Source organism: Mobula hypostoma, chromosome 4 (assembly GCF_963921235.1).
Source record: "Mobula hypostoma chromosome 4, sMobHyp1.1, whole genome shotgun sequence".
NCBI lineage: Eukaryota > Metazoa > Chordata > Chondrichthyes > Myliobatiformes > Myliobatidae > Mobula > Mobula hypostoma.
The window spans coordinates 154055057-154072116 of record NC_086100.1 but is presented as its reverse complement, the minus strand read 5'-3'; the positions used below and the strand labels follow the sequence as shown (position 1 = coordinate 154072116).

The window sequence follows — 17060 nt, the reverse complement described above, 5'->3', positions numbered from 1 at the left end:
AGGGTCACCCATGCCAAATAGGTCAAAGGGTAGAGGCCATACTAAGAGCGGTCCACAGGTCCTGCTAGTTCAGTGGTTCAGTTCAGGGCTCACAACTCTGACTAGTAAAACAAAATTGTTACAGAAACAGTAATGACAAATCTTTCTCCTGATTCTCCAGTCAGGACTTGCATGACTGACAGTAGTGAAAGTCATGAGGAAGTTTTTGACATGATGAAGGAAGCCCTGAACACCGCCAGAGTTGGAGGACCTTCATTGCTACCCCAAAGGTCAGTGGCATAATGGGCAGTAAGTGAGTCGGTGGGAAGGAAGGCAAATTCAATATTAACATTCATTTCAAGAGGGTTCAAATACAAGAGCAAGGATGTTATTGGTCAGATCACGTTGGAGCACTGTGACCAGTTTTGGTCCACTTATCCAAGAAAAGATATGCTGGCATTGGAGAAGGTCCATGAGAATGATTCTGGGAAAGAAAGGGTTAATGTATGAGGAGTATTTGATGACCCTGGCCCTGTACTGGCTGGAGTTCACAAGAATGAGAGGGGGATCTCATTAAAACCTAGCAAATATTGAAAGGCCTGGACAGAGTGGAAGTGGAGTGGATGTTTCTCATAGCAGGTGAGACTAGGACCAGAGAGCACAGCCTCAGCATAGAGGGACACACATTTGGAACAGAGGTTTCAAAGGAATTTCTTTAGCCAGAGGGTAGTGAAGCTGTGGAGTGCATTGCCATAGACAGCTGCAGTGGTCAAGTAATTGAGTATATTTAAAGAGGTGATTAATAGGTTCTTGATTAGTCAGGGTGTCAAATGTTACAGGGAGAAGGCAGGAAAATAAAATTGAAGGGATAATAAATTAGCCATGAGAGAATAGCAGAACAAACTCAATGGGCTGAATGGCCCAATTCTGCTCTTACGTCTTCTGGTCTTGTACAGCTACCGCTATAGCCTCTAGAGACTGAATGCATTTAGGCTGCCAGTATGTAACCATATAGGGAAAGTAGCCTTAAATGGGAAGGGAGAGTTTTGAAAATAAAGTATGATGACGTGCTAACCCTGTACACTAGAACTCCAATATACTGTTCAACAGGTGGGTACAATTCACATGTACAGGATATGGGAGTCACTTCCAGCTTAGTCACAAGAGGTTGTTTCCAAAATTATGAACCTCTAAACAGAAGATCACATTGATGTCATTGTGCATGTGACAGCCAGAGGAAATGTTGCTGGGGGGTCAACAGGAAAATAGAAAGTTTCATAGAGGCTCCATGGTACACTGTTGAAGCCCAGACACAGAAGGAACTTGGTTTGATTAAGAGCATAAGATTACTGCGCCTACTTGGCTGAAGGTAAGTGTGTGGTGCAGAGAAATTATTAACCAAGTAAACAGGAAGGACCGCTATTGTGAGTGTGCACTAAAAGTTGCACAGGGCAAGGCTAACGGAGTTCTAGATTTCCTGAAGAACTCTGTCAAAAAAAAACAAAGCATAGATGCCAGAATTTGCAACAAAGCAAGTCTCCTTTCTGAGCCTTAGATTATATGTGCCAGTGAACACTTTAAACCATTACTTGAATAAAGTCCAAGGTAAATGAAACAAAATCTCATATTTTAACCTCCAGAACCACCTGAAAAATTTAAAAGGTCTATAAATAATTTATAAGCAAGCTAAATCTCAAAAGTCTAAACTTAATAAAAATCTATTTTGTAAAATTTCAACAGTCAAAATGTATATGGTTTATAGATTTATAACAAGTGAATTAATAAAAGGATTAATTTATTTTTTTACCACATTAACTTTGATTTAAAAACTGATATAGGTTCCATATTACACCTTCCTCTGAACTTTCCCTATATCAGGAGAGAGCAGAGTAATTTGTCCACCTGATATTTTTCAGGGACAACCAGTACTATATCACCAGAATAGACAAAGTTAACCTGAGGTGGCACAGTCACAACACAAGAGCTTCAAACTCTAATGTAGACCTTGTTAGTCTATGCATAAATACAAAAAACAAGATTATCAGTGTTCATAACTTCAGAGACTGGAGGCATTAGTAGCTCACCAGTAACAAAGGTTTTCTGGGATAGACAATTAAAAACCTATGGTGACAAAAATCCAGTAGGAGCTTGTGTTTTAAAAAGCCATGCTGGTTTTCACAAACAAGACATTTTCAGCAGGAAACTGAGTCAAGATAATTTGCTGTGAAGGGATTGGGATTGAATCCCGACAGGAAAGCAAAAAGGGTCATGTGGCTTTGACTCAAACACAAAAGTAAAGAGAGTGTTTTACTGTGCAATGAGGCACAAGCACATTTCATCTGATTAAATCTTTCCTCCTTCTAGAGAGGATAACTTCTCCAGCCACATCATCCAACATCAACAGCCACATTATCCTCCAGCAACATCTGTTGTTTATTCGTGAATGTACAAATATTTTGATTAAATATATGTTTAAAGGGGATTTTATTTCTCTTACAATTTTGATTAAATATTTGGCCAACTCTGGCAGAATTTTCCATCGCACAGGTTTATGTTGAGAAGCTAGTTACAAAGCATAGATGTCTCCTCATGTCTGTGCATGAGGCTTCTTACAGAGGTTGCTGAATTTCTGGAATGGAGAGTCACCATCGTCTGCAAGGGTTGTGGAAGCTTGATCAATGGTAATACTTAAAGAGAAGCTGGATACATTTTTGCTAAAATCAGCAGAGGTCTTTGTAACTTTGAACTCCAGAGGTGAAGTACAAGAAGACTAGAAGATGGCTAATGTCATGCTTTTATTTAAGTAGAGCAGTGAGCTTTGCATCTCAGCAGTGGAGAAAAATTATAGAAATAGATCCTAAACGACAGGTTTTATTTGCACATGTAAAGTGTTTGTGTGTAGGAAATCAATCCTCATAAATCTGAGTTTTTATTGAGCTTGTTAGATGTCATCTACATGGACTTTAACAAGACCTTCGACAATGTCCAGCATGGTAGATTAGCTGAGAAGGACTGGCAAATTGGATATAAACTTAGCTTGGTGGTAGGAGGCAGAGGGTGATGGTGGTGAGTTGTTTCCCTGATTAGAGGTCTCTGGTCAGCGGTGCAATGCAGAAATCAGTGCTGGATCCTCTTTTTTGTCATATAGATCAACCACTGGATGAGAACATAGGTATCTGATTTGTCAGTTTGCAAATGACAGCAAAATTAAGTGATATAGTGGATAATGGAGAAGATTGTCTGAGGTTTCAAACAGGATATTGATCAACTGGGAAAGTAGGCTAGAGAGAGGAAGATGGAACGACAGGAACCTGGGGAGTATAATTAAGCAGCAAGACCTTGGTTAAAAGTATCCAGTTCTCCAAAAATCGTAACACGGATAGACAGGTGGTAAAGTTTCATAACATGCTTGGCTTCATTGGCTACAGCACTGAGCGCAAGAGATGGGACATCATGTTACAGCTGTGCAAATGTTGGTGGTGCTCAACTTGACATACTGTGCCCAGTTCTGGTCACCACATTACAGGAAAGATATCTTGAAGCTAGAAAGGGCACACAAGAGGGAGGAGAAGATGACGGCGCGATGCAGTGCACGCGGCCATTCTGAATGATATCGATATGTGGTGCCGTGCACAATCCGGATTTGATGGAGATAACTGTGAGAAGCATAGAGGAACATCTGGACTAACTTCTGAAATGCCTGCTTCACTGCCGTTGCTACTGTGCAATCAAGAGTCTCCGGAGACGAAGGCCCCAAATCCTCGGCTTTGCCTATGGCCTGTTGCCGGGGCCGGGGTTGAAGCGCTCGGCAGAGATGGTGCTTGGTGCTCGGTGTCGGGAGGTGGTCGGAGGCTCGGAGTTTTTTTTGGATGGACTCGGAGTCGGACTGTGGTCAGATGCTTCCAGGATGCTGCATCGGCAAGTTGGCGGTGCTGGAGGTTTACCGTCTGTGTGAGATGATGGGACTTTCGAGAGACTTTGAGACTTTTACTGTGCCATGGTCTGTTCTTATCAAATTACAGTATTGCTTTGCACCATTGTAACTATATGTTATAATTATGTGGTTTTGTTAGTTTTTAAGTCGGTTTGTCATGTGTTTTCGTGATATCATTCTGGAAAAAAGCATTTTATTATTTCTTAATGCATGCATGACAATAAAAGGAGACTGTGTGTCCTGATAATCATAATCACATAAAAGATTCACAAGGGTGTGCCTGGATTACAGGGCTCGAGTTAAAAAGAGGAATTGGACAGCCTGGGTCTGTGCTCACTTGGTGCAATTAAGGCTGAGATGTGACATAACACAAGTAAATAAAAGCTAAGGTAAAGAGGCAGGGTCTGTTTCCCATGGTTGGGACACCTAACACTAGAGGCATGGTTTCAAGGTGCGAGGAAAGAGGTTTAAAAAGGATTAAAGTTGTAAATCTTTCCAAAGAGGTGGCGGTGAAGGTAGGAACAGTAACAATATCTAAGAGACATCTCAACAGGTACTTGAATGAGCAGGGCATAGCAGGATATGAAATTAATGCAAGCAAGTGGGACTAATATAGATTGACATGATGATCAGCAAAGGCAGGGTGGCCTGAAGAGCAACACACATCAAAGTTGCTGGTGAACGCAGCAGGCCAGGCAGCATCTCTAGGAAGAGGTACAGTCGACATTTCAGGCTGAGACCCTTCGTCAGGACTCGGCCTGAAACGTCGACTGTACCTCTTCCTAGAGATGCTGCCTGGCCTGCTGCATTCACCAGCAACTTTGATGTGTGTTGCTTGAATTTCCAGCATCTGCAGAACTCCTGTTGTTTGTGTGGCCTTAAGAGTCTGTTTTTATGCGGTACAGCTCGACCAAAAGATGGAGTGCTGTGGAGAACTGGCACAGAAACAGAGATGAGGCATAGGGCACAACAGCCAGGATCATAGTGAATTGCAGGCAATGGCCTGTTCCCCTCTGCTAGTTTCTTATCAGCTTCAAGTTTATTGTTATAGGCACAGTGTTTAAATGCCATGAAAACTAGCTTGCAGCAGCAGCACTGAACATTACAAACATGACAAACTTAGAGTTAACAAACTTCACATAAATTATCTAAATTCAGTGGCCACTTTATTAGTCACATCTGCACACCAGCTCATTAATGCAAACATTTAATCAGCCAATCATGAGGAGCAACTCAATGAATAAAACATGCAGACATGGTCAAGAGGTTCAGTTGTTGTTCAGACCAAACATCAAAATGGGAAAGAAATGTAATCTAAGTGACTTTGACCACGGAATGATTGTTGGTACCAGATGGCATGGTTTGATTATCTCAGAAAGTGCTGATCTCCTGCAATTTATTATTTATTTTTAAACATACAATGGGCTCTAGCGTTTACAGAAAAGGGTATGAAAAATAAAAAGTCATCCATTTCTGTGGCCAAAAACGCCTTGTTAGTGAGAGAGGTCAGAGGAGAATGGCCAGACTAATTCAAGTTGACAGGTAAGTGACCGTAACTCAAACAGCCACCTGTTACAACAGTGATGTGCAGAAGAGCACCTCTGAATGCACAACACGCTGGATCCTGAACTGGATGGGCTACAGTAGCAGAAGACCACACCCGGCTTCCACTCATGTACCTAATAACGTGGCCACTGAGCGTATAACTTAGATGGGAATATAAACATAATGCTTACGTGCAACTTGAGAAAAATATATAGTCTGGAAGCAGTGTTAGGGGTTTTTGTGTTGGTTCAAAACCTGCAATGCAATGGGGAAGAAGTTGCTTTTGAACCTTGAGATGTAGGTTTTCAGGCTCTGATATCTCCTGCCTGACGACACAAATGGTGGGATCTCCCAATGATGTATGCACCTTAATAAGGCATTGCCTCTTATGAGTGTCCTTAATGGCGAAGGAAGCTGTGCTCAAGATGGAATTGGCCAAGTCCATTACTCTCTGTAGCCTCTTGTGTTCCTATCATTATATTCTTACGTACAACTCAAGAATGATAATTAAACGTGCTCAGTAAAACTAGTCCACCTCATGGCCAAAAGTGTATAATCAGAAGGAAGCTTTTTAGTTACTGCTTTGGCATGGCGTTTGACCCCAAAGGCATATTGGAGATTCCAGGGTATCCAGTGTAGACATGCCAGTTCCCCATTCCCAACCAATCCTTCTGATACAATTTAGAAGTGGGGGAGGGGGGGATAAAGTAAATTGCTGGCTACTAATCAAAGAGGCAAAATTCCTGCACAAATGTTTAAAATGTTGAAATCTGGCAGAAAACCAAGAACACAGCAGAAAAATAACAGGAAAACCAAAAATGCTGGAATCCAGACACAAAATGCTGGAAATGCACAGTGGCCAGTTCCAATGAAGGATTTCATTGGAAATATGACTTACATTTTCCTCCCTCATTGGTTCAGAGACCTGTTATTAATACTTACAGAGAAATGACTATTAGCAGAAACAGTCACAACCAAAGTGAACCATTTGTGAACAATGAAGCCAGTCTGATCGCACGCAGAGTAGATTCAGTGTGAACAGCTGACTGGAAGACATGTAGAAGCTTCATTGCACAAGTGTTAAGACAGTTAAAGCTGGCTGTAAGCGGACTGGTTAATCTCTACAACTGTTCCCATTAGCAGAAATGCTTGCACTACATAGAAACTGTATGACAGCTTCAGATAATCATATCTTCTTGCTGGCAGAGTCATAATATTTGCAATGGACACAATATAGTTGAGCTACATTATTTAACCTAGACTACATTTTGATTATTTGCATCTGGAGTCATAAAGTACAGATAAAAATAAAATCACAGTGGAGTAGAACAAGCAGATAGATTGTTTCTTAGATATAGTAGGCTTACCCATCCAGACCACAAAAAGGTAAATTTATACTGAAACACACTCCTCTACCCCACTCTTTTAGTGAATGGAATTTGAGAAGAGTCAGCCTTACAGTGTGTTGGAAAAGGCAAGTTGTATAAATTCATCCAGTGTGAGTGACTCTGATTTGACAGCATTGGGTGAAGAATAAATACTTCTCCAAAAACCACCTTGAGAGTGCGACATCCCTTGGGTCTTTCCTTCCACTCTGATGTTTGGATGGAGCCTCCATTTTTTTAAACTTTTGTGGTCTCGGGACATCCAAAAAACACAAAAGTTGAACAACGCAGATGAATGAAGTACCACTCTGAAGTTTGCTGCTTCTCTTCAAAGTTCACCCTCAGGCATGGAGTGAGTGAGTGAGTGAGTGTGTGAGTTAGAGAAACAGCACTGTGGCAAGTCCTTCTGGCCAACTACACCCATGTGACCCACTAACCTAGTAACCTACACACATAAAAGTTGCTGGTGAACGCAGCAGGCCAGGCAGCATCTCTAGGAAGAGGTACAGTCGACGTTTCGGGTTGAGACCCTTCGTCAGGACTAACTGAAAGAAAAGCTACTAAGAGATTTGAAAGTGGGAGGGGGAGGTTTCATGCTGGAAATTCAAGCAACACACATAAAAGTTGCTGGTGAATGCAGCAGCCCAGGCAGCATCTCTAGGAAGAGGTACAGTCAACGTTTCAGGCTGAGACCCTTTGTCCAGCATCTGTCGATTTCCTCGTGTTTGTGTAACCTAGTAACCTATACATCTTTGGAGTGAGGGGCACGTGGGAGGAAACCGGAGCATCCCGGAAACCCATGTGGTTATGGGAAGAAATACAAACTCCTTACAGACATTGGAAGAATCTAACCTGTATCACTGGTGCTGTAATGGCATTACAGTCACCACCATGCTACCATGCTGCCCAAATCTGTTGTTTTAGGGCAAGACATTAAAAAAAAAATAAGTTAATAGGACAAAAGAGGAATAGTGAGGCAACAATCATGGACTGTTCAGAAATCTGATGGGAGAGGGGACGAAGCTATTCTGAAAAGTGTGGGTCTTTAAGTTCAAGTGTATTGTTCAAAGTTCAAGGTACATGTTATTATCAAAGTACAGATTTCAATAGCAGATATATACACCGCCAAATGAAACAGCCTTCCTCCAGACCAAGGTGCACAGCACAGCACCTATAACTGACATAACAGCACAAAGGTAATAGCACCACAAACAAACTAACAAATATTAAGGTGTATTTGTGACACAAGTCAAAACTCAACCAATATACGTTACTGACATTTCTTACATGATGAGAACTGGGAGGTGGAGACAGTTCAGTAGTCTCACAGTCTGCAGAAAACTGTTTCACATCCCAACAGTCATAGGAAAGTACAGCACAGAAACAAGCCATTCAGCCCATCTAGACTGTGCCAAACCGTTTAAACTGCTATTCACCTTGTCCTAATGCTACAGAACCTCCTGCCTGATGGTAGGTGGGGGGGTGGGGGTGAAGAGATTATTGGACAGATGGGAGGGATCATTGACAATGCTAAGAGCCCTGCGTATGCACTGCTCCTGATAATATCTCGAAAGGGTGGAACAGAGATCCAGATGATCCTCTCAGTAGTCCTCGTGGTCAGATGCATTGCAAGTCCCATACCAGAGGGCGATGTAGCTGGTTGGACACTGTCAATGGTGCTGCTGTAAAAACTGGTTAGAATTGGGGGGGATGGGGGTAGTGTCACTCGTGTCAATCTCTTCAGGAAGTGGAGATGCTGCTCTGCTTTCTTGACCAAAGAGGTGGTGTTGAAGGGCCAGGTGAGATCATCCATTATGTGCACCTCCAGAAACTCTGTGCTCCTAACACTCTCCATGGAGGAGCCATTTACGTGCAGTGAGGAGTGGTCAGCCCACACTTTCCTAAAGTCCACAATCATCTCTATGGTCTTGACCAGCTTGAGATGCAAGTTGTTGTGTTTGCACCATCTACAGTCCCTCTACCTCCTCTCTGTATGCCAGCTCGGTATCAGTGTTGTTGAGGTCAACCACTGTTGTTGTATAGATCTATTTCTTTTAGAGCAATGACCCCACCCCCCAGCAATAAATATTGATCTGTTGTCAGCGTATGTGCATTGATCTCTCTCTCTCTCTTGCTACAAAGTGAATACACCAGTTAAAGCCATCTCCCGCGTGTGTGCTTTTATTTCATTGATAAGTAGTTGTGCACAGACACAACAAATTGGCGACAACTACGAACCTGAATGTCAGAAAATATCACGAACAGCACTGACAGATACGAGACAAGACAACAAGAGTTAAACAGCACGAGAAAGCCATCACGGACCTACAAAGGAAAGCGTTTGTAACAGTGAAAGGCATGCTAAATTTAAAGTGAAAATAAGGTGGCGGTGGCTTTAGTGGGGAAAGCTGATGAATTTGATAGTGCAAATGAAGGCTGGGATTCGTATATTGAGACAGTCGAACTGTATTATATTGCGAACAATGTGGAGGAGCAAAAGAAAACCCTATCACTTCTTAGCTTAATGGGCCCAAGAACGTACAGTCTTTTACACAACTTAGTAACCTCTGAAAAGCCAGCAAGCAAGACATTCGATGAAACCGTTACAATTTTACAAAGCTACTCGTGCCCTAAATAGCTGGTAATAGCTGGGAGATTTAGATTTTACAAATAGAACCAATCAAAAGATGAAAGTATTTCTGAATACGCTGCAGAACTGTGAAAATGTTCCCAGTACTGTGACTTTAGAGATAGACTTTCTGATGCATTAAAGGACAGCCTTGTATGTGGTATGCATAGTCAAAGCACTCAAAAGTGGCTGTCAGAAAGAAACCTAACCTTAGAATGGGCAGTGACCAGTGCAATATTGTTAAAGACTGCAGCAAAGGATGCAGCATAACTACAGAAAGGAGGTTAAAATGTGAAATGCACAAAATGTCCCTGAATGGTGCAAAAAGCCAAAAGAGTTATCGATGTGGCAAATCCTCCCATAATGCAAATGATTGTTGGTTCAATGAAAGCGTCACAGACAAGGTCACATGGAGAGAATGTGCAAGACAGACAAAAAGCACAACTGAGAGAAAAGCCTCAAGCACAAAACTAAGCAAATGCTTTAAGTTACCAAATGTGAAACAGAATCAGACAAGATAGAGTTTGACAAAGGTGAATTATCATGCCTAGAACTGCACAGTATTACTGAAGCAGATCACAATATAATATGGATCACAATAGATGTGTCTAGAATAAAACTGAAAATGGAGCTGGATACAGGGTCAGCTTTGTCTACAATTCCAGAGGCTGACTACAACAGATTGTTTTCTAAAATACCATTAGGGAAGACCTCAGTGATGCTAAAGACTCCCAAAGGTAAACTGAAAGTAAATGTGATGTACGGAGGCAAAACACAGCAGTTAGGAGCTTTGTGTTGAGAAGTGGAGGGCCAGCCCTTTTTGAATGTGAATGGTTGAGAAAAATCCAACTAGACAGCCATTCAATCAAAGCTCTCAATGTGTCATCAACAGGCAACAGCAGGTAGCGCTAACCAGACACTGGCACAGCTGCTTAATGCTAACGAGAAGGTATTTGAGAAGGAGATGGTAAACTTAAAGGCATGAAGGCCAGAATTGAACTGAATGAAACAGCAACACCAAGTTTCCTTAAGGTACGTCCCGTGCCTTATGCACTACGCCCTTAAGTGGATGCTGAACTGCAGAGCTTGGAGGTGTCTGGAATTCTCTCCAAGGTTGAGTGGAGCGATTAGGTCACGCCCATTGTCCCAGTGATCAAGAAACGGAAGGCCAGAGATATTGGCATATGTGGGGATTTCAAGGTGAGCATCAACCCGGTGCTGCGTACTGTGCAGTATCCCCTGCCATGAATAGAATACACCTTTACATCTTTAGCAGGCAGAGAGAGGTTTTCAAAGATTGACTTGTCACAAGCCTATATGCAAATGGAGATTGAGGGGTCAAGCAGGAAGTTCTTCACAATTAACACTCACAAGGAACTATTCCAGTATAATCATCTCGTCTTTGGTGTCACATCAGCTCCAGCAATTTGGCAAAGCGCAATGGACCAAGTGCTCCAAGATATCCCAGGAACATAATGTTAACTTGGTAACATCATTGTGACCGGCAAAAATGATGAAGAGCACCTCCAGAAGCTTGGTAAAGTGCTTAGCAGGCTGAGTGAGCTGGTCTGCGTGCAAAGAGAGAGAAATGGGAGTTTTTCAAGAACGAAATCTCACATTGTGGACGTGTCATTGACAATCATGGCTTACGTAAGTCACAAGAGAAGACTGAAGCAATGCTACAGGTACCCAAACAATGTGTCACAACTCAGGTCGTACTTGGACTTTGTAAACTACTACCACTGGTTTCTCCCAAACATTGCTACAGTGCTGTATCCAGTGAATGCACTGCTACAGACAGGAGCAAAGTGGGAATGGTCAGAACAATGTGAAAAAACGTTCAAGGAAACAAGAGACTAATAACATCGGATGATCTACTCACCCATTATGACCCATCTCTGCCCATCAGACTGGCGTGCAATGGTCCCATTATGGTATTCGAGCCGTTTTGTCACACAGTATGAAAGATGGATCTGAACACCCGACTGCATTTGCTTCAAGATCACTGACGAGCACAAAACACAACTACGCACAGATTGACTGCGAGGCCCTTAGTCTAGTATGGGGAATAAAGTAGTTCCACCACTACCTCTTCGGACAAAAGTTTACGCTAGTGACAGATCACCAGCCCCTTGTGTCCATTTCCAATCCCAGGAAGGGAATTTCAGTGATAACTGCTACCCAGTTACAACATTGGACACTATTCCTAGCAGCCCACTCTTATAACATAGAGTTCAAGGTATCAAACAACACAGCAATGCTGATGGCTTGTCATGTCTTCCACTATTGGCAACTGAAAACGTAAAGTCTTCATTCTGTGACCCAGTAGAAGTTTTCCACACCGCATCAGTGTACCAGTTGCTGGTAACAAATTCCGAAATACTAAGGGAAGCAAGGAACGACCCAACATTGTCAAAAGTCTATGAAATCACCATGCAAAGATGGCCAGCTCATGGTAACCCTATGTTTCCAGAGTTCTCAGCGACATGAGACCAACCATCAGTATGTCAAAGAACGCTGATGTGTGGATCTCATGTTGTGGTTCCCTCTGAACTGCACACCAGAGTACAGGTTTCCCCCGCTATCCGAAGGTAAAGCGTTCCTATGAAACGGTTCATAAGCCGGAATGTCGTAAAGTGAATAAGCAATTACCATTTATTAATATGGGAAAAAATTTTGAGCGTTCCCAGACCCAAAAAATAACCTACAAAATCATGCCAAATAACACATAAAACCTAAAATAACAGTAACATATAGTAAAAGCAGGAATGATATGATAAATACATAGCCTATTTAAAGTAGAAATACTTTTCTGCAGCACTGTCTAGTGCAGTGAAAGTCTCGCGGAAGTGCTCTTGGCAGAAACTCTCCAGTAACCTTGAAACCATGAAGGTGCCAAATCATACCAAATAAAAATACACAGCCTATATAAGAATACACAGCCTATATAAAGTAGAAATAATAATACATAAAAATATTAAAATAAAAATACACAGCCTATATAAAGTAGAAATAATGTATGTACAGTGTAGTTTCACTTACCAGAATCGGGAAGACTCCAATAAATTGCAGTTTCGTCACAGTTAAACACTTGCTTATACGAATAACCACCTGACGCAATTGGCAATCGCCTCTGATCTGGGCCGACACTTACGTGCCGGGCGGCACCTAATTAATTAGCTTGTTTATTTCGGCTTTTTTTCTTAAAGATGTGCTGGGTAAGTTCCGACTACCGCTGCACCGCTGCATTCTTCGCGGCAATGCATCAGTCCACGGCCCGGAGGTTGGGAACCACTGCTTAAACTATGAAGCTGCCCTCACCTCAGAAACCGATCAAACCGCCCATGACTACCTTTAAATTCCACTTTCGCAACACTTTCATCATCATCGTCCAGTGCTTTCTGTTTCAGCTTATTAAAAAGACTGACTGATTTCTCCTTAAGTATAAGAAAGCTTAACGAAACACGCTTTGTACACCCATCAATCCACTCAAGCAATAGACTTTCCATTTTATCCATTATTGGATGCCAACTAAGAGAGACCACTTTGCTACAAGCAGAACCAACAGTAACATCGGCAGCTTTCAAAATTCCTTCTCTCTGCGTATAACTAGTGCGAATGGTGGACGCAGGCAAGTTCAACGCTCGGACAATGTCCTTACTTTGTTCACCACGATCGAAATGCTTAATTATGTCTAGTTTTACGCTAAGTGTAACACCCTTAAGAGCTCTTTTAGGCTTTTCCAATACCTTAGAACTCATCTTGCTAGCAGATGCACAAAATAAATCGAGATAAAGCACGTGTTTAAGCAATGGCAGCTGGAATGCAGTTCCGAGGGAGGAGCTCGGCTGTTCGGGCGCACGCTGCCTTTTCTTGTAACAGTGAAAACACCTTCTATTAGCAAAAACAGGTAACTAATGTAGGTCTTTCGTAACAGTGATGTGTCGTAAAGCAAACGTTCGGGAAAACGGGGGCCTTCTCTATTAGAACATCTGCATGAAGAACACCTAGGTACAGTCAAGATGAAGAGTCTTACATAGATCTACATGTGGTGCCTGGGAATATATAAACAGATTGAAGACTTGGCCAAAAGCTGTTCAGGATACCAAAAAATTCAAAATGCACCCCCACAGATATCGTTACACCCAGGGGTATGGCCATCATCACCAGGGCAAAGAGTACATATTGGCTTTGTTGGGCCATTCAAAGTGGCCAGAGGTTATACCAATGAAGCCAACCACATCAGCAAGACCATCTCCGCCTGAGGACCATCTTTGCCAGAAACGATTTAACAGAACAAATTATGAGTGACAACAGACCACAACACGCATCAGAAGAATTCCAACTGTTCATGAAGAAAAATGTCATCAGATACTTCAAGTCAAGCAATGAATGGGTTGGCTGAAAGGTTTATCTAAGTCTTCAAGGAGTCCATTAAAACAATAGACAAGGAAGACATTTCTTTACAGCACAAGGTGAACAACTTCCTTTTTGTGTATCTGAACTCTATTCATTTGACGACAAATCAAACACCTGCAATGCTGTTCATGAACAGGAATCTGAGATCTTCTATAGACCTCCTGAAGCCAGATCTATGGAGGGAAGTGTAAAATAAACAGTTCAACCAGTTGCCAAGTGAAGCAGCAAGGAACTTCAGGGTTGGACAGGAAGTCCTAGAGCAAGATTACTGAGAAGACACGTGGACACCCGGTGAGATAACTACCAGAACTGGACCACTGATGTTCACAGTTGATGTTGGAGACCATACATGGAGACATCATGTGGACCAGATACTGGATGTTCAACTGAAGAACACACCTGGGTCAACTGCATATAACAAGACAGACACACTACAGTCACTAGACTTACCTCTCAGTGGTGATGATGTCACTGACAACAATATGGCACCGGAAACCAAGAACGTTGTCTTGGACAAGTCACCTACCAAACCTGATGCTACTCCACAAGTCCAGAGGCGCTATCCTGAAAAAAACAGAGTGTCACCCAAAAGACTGAACCTTTAGAACTGTGAAGTTAGTTATGGACTGTTATTGTGAAAGCATGTTTATTTTGAATATGGGTTTATGAAAGTGAAAATGAATGTTTTGTACATATACCATCTATGTTGATTGATCTAAAGGGGGAGGAAGTGTAATGTATGAATCTATTTAATCTAGAGCAATGACTCTATGTATTGATCTGTTGTCTATGCATGTGCATTGCTCTCCCTGTCTCGCCAAAATGTGAATACATCAGTTAAAGCCATCTTCCGCATGTGTGCTTTCATTTAACTGGTATGTAGTTGTGTACAGACACAACAGTTGTGTCATCAGTGAACTTGATTCAGTTTGAAGTGGATCTAGCAGTGCAGTCATGCATCGTTAAAGAGCTGAGCAGGCATCCCTGGGGGGCACCAGTGCTCAGTGTGATGGAGCTAGAAGAGTTGCTGCCAATACAGTTGTCTTTCTGTCAAGAAGTCCAAGTTCCAGTTACAGCGAGAAGGGTTGAAACCCAGTGAGGATAGTTTACCCACCACCTTCTTAGAGAGGATCGTATTAAGTGTCAAGCTAAAGTCGACAGAGACCACCCTGGCATATGAAGCATGATTTTCTAGGAGTGGCGTGTAGACACTATGGCATTATTAGTGGGCTGATTTGAGCAATAAACAAATTAGAAAGGGTCCAATGTAGCAGGAAGAAGGGATTAATATGATCCATAACCAGCCACTCAGTTTCCGGTGTCACATTGCCGTCAGTGACATCACCACTGAGAGGTAAGTTTAGCGACTGTAATGTGTCCGTCTTGTTGGATGCAGTTGAGGTCAATGCCGACTATATTTATTAAGACAGGTTACTATCTCCCTCTTGCACAATGGGATGATGGTTGCCATCTTGAAGCCTGTGGAGACAGTGGACTGCTCCAGAGAGATGTTGAAGGTGTCTGTTAGAACTTCATTTAGCTCGGCTGCACAGTCGCTCAGTACCCACCCACATTTATCATTGAACCCCACAGCTTTACATGGGTTGACCCTGGCTAAGGTCTTCCTCTCATCAGCTGCAACCAGACATAACGCCTGCTCCTCGGGGGGGAGGAGGGACCTTTGTTTCATGCATCAGATTGTGTGCAAAAGGCTTTCAGCCTGTCAGGAAGAGAGGCACGTCTGCCGTTGACGTGCAGGGAGGACTTGTACTCCATTATGGTCTGAATGTCCTGCCACATGTACCTCACTCCTGGCTCCTGTTCTTCTTCCCTGATGGCAGTAACAAGAAGAGGACATATTCTGGTTTGTAAGGGTCCTTAAAGATGGATGCCACCTTCTTGAGGCACCACAGTTGGAGGACATTCCCGATGGCGAGAGGGATTGTGCTGGCTGAGTTTACGACCCTCTGCAGCCTCTTTTGAACCCCCGTATTGGAGCCTCCACCCCACGTGGTGATGCAACCAGACAGAATGCTCTCCAAGGTACATCTGAGGCACTAAATGATTCTGCACAACCATTTCTAAATGCAAGTGTATCTTCAGCTTACAGCAGTTCATTTAGCCCAAGATGTGCATAGAATCTGTTTTTTTAAGTTTCCCCCTCCCCTACAAAAAGAGAATAAATGGGACGGTCAACAACCAATAAATCACAGACCCAAGCAAGGAAGCACCAAATATATTGGGACCCAATCTCCAGTGGTCTACTGGCAGTTATTGCCACACTTGTTATTATTATTGGATACAGATCTCCAGAGAGCTTTAAAGTGCTCCATTTAGTTGAAATTGCAGTAAAGCTTTTCTGTCCCAGTTTAACAGAAATAGTGTGTCATAACAGTGCAGCTTTTGACCAGATTGAAAATTGAAACAGCATTGAAACAGTCAGCAAATGAGGTATTGAAATGGAATACAGATTTCCAACTAACACTGATATTTACACCTAGTTAGAATGAGGAGGAGAACAGATGATGAGTAGGGAACCATTTTTCCTCTTCTTTCCGCACCCAGGGGAAAAGTGCTGCTCAAAACCAAAAAATAAACGACTAAGGAGGAAAAAAATCCACAGGCCAGACAACACGTGGAATCACATATGCTTTATATCATTTGTGGCTTCAGCTAGACATAACTCACTTGTGACTTTATCATTCCTGAGAAAGGGTCACAGTCTGAAACACTTACTGTCTTCTTCCTTCACAGATGTTATACATATTTAACATTTTTTTAAAATCATGACATTAACCATTCTGTATTATTAAATTGATTCTACTAAGTAGTTAAATATATTTTATTTTAGTTGTGTGCCATTTTTAATTAGTGTAACAAGCTTTGGAAAATTTAAAGCCAATGCCAATGTATTGGTTAACAAAACCTATCATAAAATCAGTTTTTCCTTCTCCTGCGAGTTTATTATCTTTGAACAAAATGATTTCCAAATGTGCTTTTCTACTTTCTCTACCCAGCGATTTCAATATTCAGAACTTCAGTTCCAATCCATCAATGACACTTGCACTCCCTAAAAACAAGGAAGCAATTACTGCTTTAACCCATTCTGTTCTGTAAAATCCCAGAGAAAGTACTGTACAGTAATCCTAAAAGTGAATGAGGATGCAAA

General features: G+C 42.2%; 1 protein-coding gene across 4 annotated transcripts in view; it reads right to left on the bottom strand.

Annotated features, from left to right (window-relative positions):
• The window catches only part of LOC134345692 (chondroitin sulfate N-acetylgalactosaminyltransferase 1-like), a 224682-nt gene that overhangs the window by 110648 nt on the left and 96974 nt on the right, over positions 1-17060 (bottom strand). The window contains exon 1 of one of the 4 annotated variants that reach the window (XM_063046761.1): positions 6401-6523. The exons of the other annotated variants lie outside the window; for them this stretch is intronic. The gene's annotated coding sequence lies outside the window, so the exon portion shown is untranslated. Of the gene's footprint in view, positions 1-6400; positions 6524-17060 lie in introns of those variants that run through there. 4 annotated transcript variants of the gene reach the window in all.